Source organism: Pinus tabuliformis, chromosome 8 (assembly GCF_031772625.1).
Source record: "Pinus tabuliformis cultivar Carrire ecotype Pingquan chromosome 8, CPIR1, whole genome shotgun sequence".
Taxonomy (NCBI): domain Eukaryota; kingdom Viridiplantae; phylum Streptophyta; class Pinopsida; order Pinales; family Pinaceae; genus Pinus; species Pinus tabuliformis.
The window spans coordinates 719,459,026-719,470,712 of NC_142294.1; positions in this window are offsets into that span (position 1 = coordinate 719,459,026).

An 11,687-nucleotide genomic window follows, 5' to 3' on the forward strand; every position below is an offset into this window, starting at 1 on the left:
TCACAGGAGTAATGGCGACTGCAGAGATCGCTGAGTGAAGGAAGAAAGGACCACAATTACACAAATGCATTAGTCGAGTCAATGGTGAAAGAGACAAAGAGGAACATGATTTGCAGAAGCAACAATTGACCCTAGAACAACCATGATTGAGCTTTCTTGCATACTACAGGGAGTCTATCATGAGCTGAGGCAAGCCATCTCTGATCTTGCTTCCATGCTATGAGAAATTGAATGAAGATCAAAACCTCAAGTATAGGAGATTTGTTCATAGAAAGAACAAGAGCCTTGTTGGGTGTGCTAGATTGATTGAAGATTTATGTCTCGACATGGGAACACTCAGGTTCCCATCCTCATGTTTAATGCAACAACAATGAGTGAGAGAAAAAAACCCATTCTCAGTGGTTAATGAGGTTGCAGTGCCTATGTATCATACATGACAACATGAAGGAGTGCTAAGTGCTAAGTACACACAAGTAGTGTGAATGGAAAAATTCAAGCCATGAGATGCAAAAACAAGATGGAGAAGGCATGTAGAAGTATACTTTAACAATGTGAATAGTATAGTGATGATTAACAATGACAACATCGATCACCATGTTTTAGTAAAACAAAAACAGTGATTGCAGAAGAGAAAGTGGGGGAAGAAAAATTGTTACTAGTGAGTTGTGTGGAGAGATTTGTGTGTGAGTGTGGTGCTGAGGAGATGCCAAGTGTGCCTATGAAGTGGAAAGAGGTGATGTGTGCCTATGTTGCAAAGAAAAGTGGCTAAGTGAGCCTGTGTTGTGGCGAGATGCTAAGAGATCCTGTGGAATAAAAGGGGCTGAGGATATATAATGTTTTCTATTAAGAACAGAGGTCAAAGAAGAGTAGGTGCTATTATTTCGAAGTGTTGAACATATCTTGATTGAGTGTAGAGGGCTGAGAATAATAGAGTGTTTTGTGGGTTGTGTGTTAGTGAATGTTGTTGAGAGGAAAAATGAGTTGCTACAAAGTTTGCAAAGGAAAGAAGCTGAAAGTGCCAGAGCATAAGAAGAAGGCCAAGAGTTGAGTGTATGTTGTTGAGATTAGAGGAATGAGTACAGTGTGTTGCTATAGAGTGAGGAGAGGATAAAGGGAATTGTGGGATGAGTAGAGGAAAGGCTGATGAGGATAACAAAGCTGATATCTACATAGAACATTAGTTCCTTATTGAGTGTGGGTTGGAGCTTGCATATAGGAAGTTGGTGCTTCCATCTCTAGCGGGTGTCTGAGAAGGCTTGGGGGTTGGTTCCTCCTGCAAGTTGGTGCTTGCATAAATCTAAGGAGTTGCAAGTTTGTGCTTGCAAAAAATACACAAAGTTGGTGCTTCTGGTAGGCTGATCAAGTGTCTGCAAAAGGAGGGAGTTGGTGCTTCTTGCTATTGGGTGCTAGAAAACAATCAAAGGGAGTTGGTGCTTCCTATGGGTAGTGGCTCACAAACATATTGATGTAGTAGATTAGGTGTTCTTATCTTTACATTAATAACAAAAACAATCTTGGTGGTTTTTTCTTGGACATGTTTCCACGTTAAAACTCCATGCCTCACGTGTTTGTTGCTTATGATGTGTATGCTTGCATTGGTTGATATGGTTTGATAATGGTTGATCTCATATAATGGATGCCAAATTTTGATGAGTAAAGATATGTTGGCATAAAAGTTAAAATTCGACTTAATACTGATTCACCCTCCCTCTTAGTATTAAAATTGTTTCCAGCAATTGATATCAAAGCAAGGTTCCTTAAGGAATAACTTAATTTCTAGAAGGTAGATCAAAGGGAAATAATGGCTAATCAACTTTGGCTAGCAACAAAAGGAGTTCCATTTTTAAATGTATCAAACTATGAGCTCTAGAATATCATAATGGAAGGCTATTTAATTCTGTTATATATGGAGAGAGTAATGAGTTCAATACATAAGCAAAGGAAGCCATCATGAAAGGGTTGTATAAGCCAGATGAAGATAAAGTGAGGAATTGTGAGTCAACAAAGGAAATGTTGGACATATTGCAATGTCTATATGGAGGAGAAAGCTGCACATGTCAAGAGGAGGTCAAAGAACCCTGTTGTTCAAGTGCTGAACCTAAATCTGGGAAGGTTGCTAATATTGAGAAGAAGAGAAGGAAGAAGAAAAAGACAAAGGAATATCAAAGGAAAGGCATTAAAAATATTGAATAGCCTTCTTCCAATAAGGAAGTTGCTTCCCATCACTCTCGAGTTGATGATGATGGATTATTATATGAGAGGTCATGTTGCTCATGAGGTAAGCTATTGCTTTGTGATTAATGTAAAGAAATAGGTCATCCATTATCTAGATGTTCATGTGAATCACTTGAAGATAGAGATACTCATGCATCTAGTAGTAGTAATGAAGATAGACTCACTTTAGTAGCAATAGAAAATGAGGGATCCTCTGAAGAAGAAGAGAATATATTTTATGAAGAGAATAGGGGTATCACTGGAAGTGATGAAGATGGAATACTCCTTAGACCTGTGGAAGATCCCATGGACATAGAGATGGGTTTATATCCATTTGAGGAAGAAGTAGATCTCTGCTATAAAAGAGGTCAAGGAGCTATCATAAGAAAATCTCAAGCAAAAGGAGAACTTGCATGAGTATGAGCTTGAGAATGAGAAGTTGAGCAAAAAAATAATTAATCTTAATTCTCAACAAGAAGAGGCTAATGTTTGACCAATTAGCTAAATGATAGAGAAGCTTACTATGAGAGACTACAAAGTGAAGTATCCTCATTGAGACAAGACATAGAAAGGAAAAATAAAGAGTTGTGTTGATATCAGAAGCTTGAGGAGAGCAAAAATACCTTGGATGAGATGCTTGTTAAGAAAATATCCCCACTCATCAAGGTTGGTTTGGGTTTTGAAGAAGAACGAGGCTCCAAGAAGGAAAATGTTGGAAGGTCAACCACTCATGTAAGGGAATTTAGAAATTCCAACAACAAAAAAGGAAAAGAGGTTTTTGTACAACAACATCAACAAGGAAAACAACAACAACAAGAGAAGAAGAGAAGAAAAAAAATGTTATGCAACAACAAAGGAAACACTAGAATGGTAATAAACAACAATGAGGAGAGTAATAGAAGAGAGCTAAGCAGTTGCAAGAAAGGGTGCCAGGCAGTAATGAAAATTTCTGTGGATGACACAAGAAGAATCAACAAAGGTCCTTCCCCCTCTAGGACAAAGCGCTGAAAGAAAAGGTAACTTTGTTGTCAAAATCATTTTCATGGTTATTGTTTCTCCTGCAATAATTTTGGACCTAAAGTCATAGAATGTAGATGAAATGCAAGAAAACAAGATATGTTGGGTAGTAGCAACCTAAGAATGCATAAAGTGGTCAGGACAAAGCATGTTTGCAGTGATAGGAGTTTTGACAAGAATGTTGTCGAGAATAGTAACTCCTCTTCCCCATTCCAGTGCTATGTCAAATGTTAGAATTGTGACAATCTTGGGCACAAGAGATCACGCTGTAGATATAGGGAGAAAAATCATGCTTCTTAGCATATGCATGAAAATGTAGGAGCTCAATATTTGAAGACAAGAAGAAATAATGGAGTAGAGGAATACAAGTTTGTCTTCAGTGCTCAATATCAAAAATGATAGATGAAAAGAGGAGGAAGAAATCAGAATATAGGAAGAATGATCCTCCTACTCTTGCAATAGACCCCCTTATAAGGAAAAAGGGAAACAAGAAGCCTTGGGTTAAGAAAGAGGACTTGAAGGAGAAGTTTTGTCGAGCCATGTGTAGCCAAGAGAAAGCCCAAACATGGGCAATGAAGAAGCTATAAGGTAATGCTTCTGTCAAGACTTAGTCATTGAAAGTTTGGAAAAAGAAGGAGTATGACCTACTCAGGGGGAGTAAATCCTTTATTTCTCTTCGGTAAAGGAAGAGAATGGCCTGAAGGGAGGCCAAATAAGTCAGATGCAGGAAGCTAGAAGGAAAAAACAGAAAAGTGCATCTAAACATTGAAATTATGGTCAAGTCCCCATGTTGATTACAATAAGGTATTTGTTTATTTCAAATTTATCAACATTAAAAGAGAGAGGAGAGTGTAGCTAACATGGTTTTAAGGGAGTACGCAACAACATTTTATGTCATGGGAAGAAGAAGATGAGTTGCAACAGAAGTGTGGAATGACAAAAGGTCCACAATCAAGTCAGGTCCACAAGATCTGTCTTCATGCAGATGCAAGGAAGCAGATGCAGGAGATCATAGAGTATTGGATCAGAGGGAGCTACTTTATTAAGTAGTAGCAGGAAACAATTTTCAGTCTCAGGAAGAAAGATTTCATAGGAAAGGAAAGGTTTATACCTTGGGTGAAATACACCTATTTCTTTTTTTGTTGAAGCAAGTGCCGATCCTAATTCATTAATTAAAAAGAAAAATTAAATCTTATACATAAAACCCAATTCCTTACAAGAATTCGGGAAAAAGGAATCCCTGCCAATGACCAAGATCTCCCAAGCTACTGTAGTGATCACCAAACTTTTGAGAAGTAAACATGGAAAGGCTACAAGAGCCCCCACCCACTAGGGAAGTTTCAGATACAACAAACTTCCCAAAGCCAATATACGACCATAGACGCCCCTGACCACGCGAAATCCACACGCCACAAAAGAGGGAAAAACCATGCCAAACTAGATGAACGGGTAAAGCTCACTTGGCCCCACAAAAACTACACGTTCGATCCCAACCATTGATCCTGGCTACTGGATCCAACAACCAGAAATCATATCGCACGACCTAATACGACCGAGAGATAGTGTTCGATCGAAGGCGGTTTCAAAGTCAGCCAACCTACCACGTGTTACAATCTCTATGGGATCACTCCCGAAACTACAAAACCATAAACCGCTCATGAATCGCGCGATCTTTGGAAAACCGACCATGCCGTGGTTTTTAGGCTTGAAAGCAGAAAGGGGGAAAATTCTAGCTACCAGAAAAACTAACCACGCATTCTATTTATTCCTGCTACAGAACTGGAATTCGATATTGTACTTGTTTGGGAAAAGACCCGACAGCTTGTCTGTCAATGAACTGAGAACCTCGTTCAATTGACTTCGGGATAAAATGAGACATACTTTAGCTTGCCTTCCAACCAAGTACATACTGAAAGGTTGTATAAGTTCATTCCAGAAAAATCAATTCACACTTGTCAACCTGGCCTGATATCTAAACACTTCTCTGTCTTCTACAGCTTGTTCTTCGCAGAGAACCTTTAAACGGTTTTGAAGTATCTCCTGCCACTTTTTCGCCATTCTGCCATCAGCATTGTTGACCCCTTGGTTGGCCAGGAGGTCCACTAATTTATTGGTAGAACGTCGAACATGGTTGAAACTAACTGTTCGAAGCCCCTGGAGGTGGACATGGATTATTTGGTAGACCTGGATTAGTTTCCAGTGAGTAGAGACTTTCTCCGGTCGAGTACTGCAGTTGATTATTTTCACAGAGTTAATGGTAATCTCTGAGTTTGCTTCAACAATGACGTTTGAGCCATGGTTCTAGATCAGAAACTATAGACATTGTTCCAGAGCCATTAATTCTGCCATATTATTTGTGGCTCTTCCCAAATGGCAGCGGAAGATAAAGATAATACTACCATTTTCATCTCTTAAAACTCCTCCAAAACCAGTTGTTCTCGGGTTGCCTTTGGAAGCCCCATCAATGTTGTATTTCAGATAGCCTTTTGGTGGTGGTTGCTAGAAATCCTTCTCTGTATCCGTAGTTATGTCCTTCTTGATCAGTCCTTGGGGAATAATCCCTTTCATTCCCAGTTGTCTGAGAATTCTCAGCTCAGTCTCAGAGGGGGGATTTTTAGGGAGATTGCGTACTATGATACTAACTGTCTCCCTGAGCTGTTTTAGGATCAGATCAAATAGTCTATGAGGAATAACCTTTTCATTCTTAAAAATTCTTTTATTTCTTTCTTTCCAAACATTCTAGATAATGAAGCTTGGCGTGAAGGCCTAGGCCAAATTAAGGAACTCATTCTTCGAATAGTTTCCTCTCCACTTGTTTAGGGTATTTGTGATACTACTTTTGTCCCTATCTGTCTGTTGGAAAATGGTAGAGAAAGAATCCCACAACCAGGTGGTGTAAGAGCAGCTATTAAGAATGTGCTCCATGGTCTCCTCCTGCTCTTCATAGAGCTGGCATTTGGAAGGCCCCATAACCCCCCTTTTCCTAATGTTGTCCCAAGTTAAAATTTCCTTTTGATGAACCAACCACATGAAAAGCTTGATCTTCATCCAACCTTGGTGCTTCGGTGCTGCCAGGTCTTTTCTGGAACACTGCAATCAAGCTCAAGGAGAATACCTTTGGCTTCCTTAAGATTAAAGGTTCCTTTATTATTATTTCCCCATCTCAGTTGATCCTGCCCCTTTGTTACTAAAATCATTCTTTGTTTAAGCAAGCTCCCTAGAGCCTCTGCTTTAGTTTTAATGGGGATATCATCTCTGCAGTCAATTTTTCTCCAGCTTCTCCACTTTCTCGAGTTCTGAGTAGGATCACAGAAATCCTTAACTTTGTTTAACCCTTGGGAATTTGTTTCCTGCTTGAGGCTTAACAAATCTTCTGTTAACAACGTTGGTTCTTGTTGCCATTTGTCCTACCAAAAGAGTTTAAGATCTCCTACTTTGATTTCCCAAAAACTATTTTTTTGAACTAGGATTTTATTTTCCCAGGCTCTGTTCTAGATGTGAGATCCTTTTAAATTTCTAGACATACTTATGAGATCATTAGTGTGCCAAGAGCTAGCATATTTTTCTTTCCAGATCCTTGCCCACTGGGCTATTGGCTCTTGAACCCATCGCCACCAAAGCTTGGCTCCTAGAACTTTACTAAGAATCTCCTGATCATCCAAGCCTAGACCCCCATGACTCTTGGGTTTACATATTTTATCCCAAGAGACTAGGGCCCACTTCTTCTTTGTTTCTTCCTTACCCCAGAGGAAATCTCTTTGTATATTCCTGAATTGCTCTAAAACCCCTTTGGGAGCTGGGAGGGCTGATAACATAAAAACTAGGATAGATTGCAAAACTGCCTTTGTTAGAACCAACCTGCCTGCCAAGTTCAAGACTCTGAAGGTCCAATTTTTGACTCTATCCTACATCTTATTAAGCACCAGTTCCCAGATACTCTTATGCATAGGTCTAGCTATGAGAGGGATTCCCAAATACTTTGTGGGGAGGGAATCCCTTTGGAAGCCAAGAATTCTTGAAATATTTCTCTGAATAGCAATGTTAGTGTTTAAGAAGAAGATTTTTGACTTAGAGAGATTGACTTCCATACCTGTAGCCATGGAAAATTCCTTTAGGATTTGATTGTAGGCTGAAGCTTCTTTGACTGTGGGGATTCCTTGTAGCATGGTATCATCTACAAATTGTTGGTGAGTCAGAGCTTGACCATTCTTAAATAATTGAAAACCTTTGATTTTTCTTATTTCCTTGGCATGCTTAATGGATCTGCCAAGTCCTTCCATCATGAGAATAAAAAGAAAGGGAGAGAGTGGGTCTCCCTGCCTGAGGCCTCTAGAAGGAATGAAAATCTCTAAGGGAGAGCCATTCACCAAAATTGAAAAGCTGGATGAAGTCACTAGAGCCATGACCCATCTGACCCAATTGTGATTGAAACCAAAAGTAGTGAGAACCTTCTTGATGTAAATCCAATTCACCTTGTCATATGCTTTGGCAATATCCAATTGCATGATCATCCCCACCTACTTTTTACTAGTAAGCATGTGAACCACCTCATGGGCTTGAATAATGTTATTTAAAATTTGTCTGCCCTCCACATAACCTGCCTGTTCCTCTGACACTAAGTAAGGAAGGAGAGGTCTTAGTCTGTTAGCAACAACCTTGGATATTATCTTGTATACTACATTACATAAAGCTATGGGTCTATACTTATTTGCAGTTTGAGCTGAATCCTGTTTGGGGATCAGGGAGATAAAGGATATGTTGAGGGCTTTCAAGATGGTTTTGCTACACTTGGAGTCCTCCACCAGATTTAGAATATACTGTTTGACAATATGCCAACAAGCTTTAAAAAAATCCACATTGAAACCATCCGGGCCTGGTTCTTTGCAATTCTGCATGTATTTGAGAACTTCGCTTACTTCCTCTTTAGTAATAGGTCTATTGAGGTTAAAAATGTCCTCTCTAAGATGCCAACTTAGGGATATGCCTTACAATTTCCTTGATAGATTGTTCCTTTTCTGGATTGTTTTCCCGAGTGATGTTTCGGAAATGCTTAACAAGCACAGCTTCAATATTCTTATGAGTGTTCTGAAGCTCCCCATTCTCGTTCTTTATCGTAGAGATTCTGTTGTGTGCTCTATTAGCTATGGTGGATCTGTGGAAAAATCTTGTATTCTGCTCTCCTTCCTTGAGCCATTGAACTCTAGACTTTTGCCTCCAAAATATTTCCTCTTGTTTGCATAAATTTTCCCATTCTTGATGATGTTTGTCAGCCTGATCACTTTTGACTTTGTCAAAGCCATCTTGGATCAATGCCTGGTTGAGTTCCTGAATTTTGATTTCCAATGATTTTTTGTTCACAAAAATGTTTCCAAAATCCTTCTTGTTCCATTCTTTGAGCCTGAACTTGACATGCTTTAGTCTTTTATGAAGGAGGTACATTTGTGATCCTTGTAATTGCAAGTCTTCAGACCACCATTTTTCAATGTTACTGATGAAATCCGGGTGGGAGAGCCAGATATTCTCGAATCTGAAGGGCCTATTTCTGGGAGAAACCATACCCTTGATTTCCAATTGAATCGGCCAGTGATCGGACCCTCCGAAGGGAAGGATTCTTGCTATTATTTCTTTATCTATAATCATTAGCTCCTCTAAAATCATGAACCTATCTAATTTAGAGGCTACCTATGCCTCACCTCCTCTTTTGTTGTTCCATGTAAAAAATCCATTGCTCAATTCTGAATCAACCAATTTCATATCATCTGTGAATGATTGGAATGCTAAAGAGTCTTTGGTTAGTGCTTTGGTTCCTCCTTTTTTTCTGAAAGAGACTTGATCATATTGAAATCACCTCCAATTATCCAAGGAATCCCAGCCTGTCTATTCCTGAGATCTATTAGGGATTCTAGCAATTTGAGTTTGTCATCTATTTTTTGAGGACCATAAACATTTGTGACCAGGAAGGTTTCCGAAACCCCCACTGGTTGCATGACCACTGATAAGTAATTTCTGGATGCTTCAGCATCTATTATGCTGATTTTCTGGGGATTCCAAAGAGTTAGAATGCCCCCTGCTGTGCTTTCAGCTTTGACCTCTAGAAACTCAAATCTATTGAGCCATTTGCTATGAATTTTTTTTATTTTATGAATGGAACATTTGGTTTCCTGGATGAAGATCATATCTGCATTTCTTGTTTCATTCTATAACTTAGCATTCTTTGTTTTCTTTTACTACCTAGACCTCTAATATTCCAGGATGTAAACTTCATAATTCAAGATTTGTAAAGGAGTAACTGGTTAGGTCTTTCATCTTACCTGAGTCTATCATTAACTTTCCACACTCCATTAAGAGGTCCTTCTGCTTTTTCCTACCCCTTTTCTTTCCTGCATTTCTGGTAGCTAATCCTGGAGTTGATTTAATTGTTTTCACACCTCTGTACTCCTGCTTGTCAATGGTTTTTCCTTTATCTAACCCCCTTTCCTGAGTTTTCCATAAAAACAATTGTTGAATTCTATTGCAATCTTCTTGGGGTAGTGAATCTATCCCTCCCGTGGTTCCCTGCATCAAGAACCCTTCTAGATCTAGGTGTTCCTTATCTAGAATTTCTTGAAGTTCATGGTCCTCCAGATCTGTTTCACTCTGGGTCATTTCCTGATCCATCTCTAGTTCTGTTTCACTCATCATAATTTCTTTCTTATTACCAATCTCTTGTGTTGGGTTGCAGTTTTCTTCCTTTTCCTTTTCATTAGGGCCATCCTCCATAGATTGGTCTTCATTTGCCATTTCTTCATTCTCTTCTAGTGCTTGATACCTATTTTGACTGGCCTTTTGACCCTCATTATGAAGATGCTTTGGTCCTTTTTTGCCTCCTTTTCCTCTACTTACCACTTTCTGAAAGCTTTCTATGTCCTTCATTGCATTTTGTTTTCTCCTGTTGTCTACTTTGCTAAGAGGGCAATCTCTGAACAAGTGTCCATGTTCGTGGCATTTATGACATCTGAATGGGATAGGCCCATAGTCCACTGTTTGCACCCATTCCTCATCAAAAACTTCCAGGATGACTTCATCCGGAAGGGCTCCTGATAGATCCATTTCTACACAGATTCTTGCATAGGAAGTGTATTTTCCCCTTCTTGTGGCTTCCAAAGCTTTGACAAAACAACCTAGTTTGCCAATGGCAGCAAGCGATTCAGTTTGCCAGTAGTCAAGAGGTAGAGAATAGAGCCTTACCTAAACGAGTACCAAAGTGAAAGTCTCTCGCTCTGGAACAAAGTTCATCATCCAAGGCCGCATATAGAGGCCAGCTGCTGCATAAAAGTAGGGTCCTCCTTCGAATATTCTGTCTTTGTCTTCGATGCTTGTGAACACCACGGTGAAGAATCCCTTTGACCCAAGATGCAGATCGATGCTTCCTTTGGGTTTCTAGTGGTACTTGATCCATATCTATAAAGCCTTTTCCATGGGCCATAGTCCCATGAATTTTCAGATTATAGCGTAAGTTCCCATATGTTCCCTGTGTGCCTGCAGTGCAGGATCATTTAGCACTACTCTAGGAGTAGTCTTTGTTTTGGGTCTGCATGGTCCCTTTTGTTTATTGTCCCTTGTTCTCTGGCTTTTGTCTTCTTCCTCCTTATCTTTAGTGCTGACATTTTCCTTTGGCCTGACCCCATTTGTCTCTTCTTCATTATTATTATTTTCCTCTTCCACCAAACCTCTGACATTACCCAGTGGGGACTTGCCTCTGCTGGCTACGACCTCCTTGTATGAGGGAGTGGAGCTCCCTCCTCTGCGGCCCTCCATTAGGAGCAAGCACTGAAACTCTCAGAAACCCTAGTTGTGCATTTTTCTCCCGCTCCTCTCTTCCGTAATCCTCCAAAAAAATTCCTTCTTAACTTTGTGGTCGGGTGAAATATGCCTATTTCATTTAGGTCGTGAATTTGATTTTTCCTAGCACTCTTGTGCTCATGAAACACAATAGGTACAAGATTTGAATGTCCATTAGATTTCAATTGGTATCACTATGTCAATTGGCAATCTAGGTTTGTATCGAGCAACCTTTTGTGCAAATGGGAATTTCTTTCTTAAAGGAATTTTAAGAGTTTTCCTGGTACAATATCCAATTTATATCATCTTTTTTGGTGCAATTGGTACCACAACAATCCATATTTGGAATAGCTTGATCTCAAGAGGATAAAATATGGTTAATGTAGATGCTTAGGAGAAGTAAGCATAGATAATGATTGGTATTTGCAGCAACAACAATACCATGAGAAATTTTAATTGGTATCAATTTCTTTTTAATTGGTACAAAATATGCATTGGCAGAGAGAGTATTCAATCGAAATCCATAAGGTTTCAAAAATTGGAGGCATTCAAAGTAGAGGCAGTATAGGTTTAGGGGGAGAATATAAAATATGTCCAGTTTATAGAATGACAGCTATTAGCCCTTGAAGAGAATT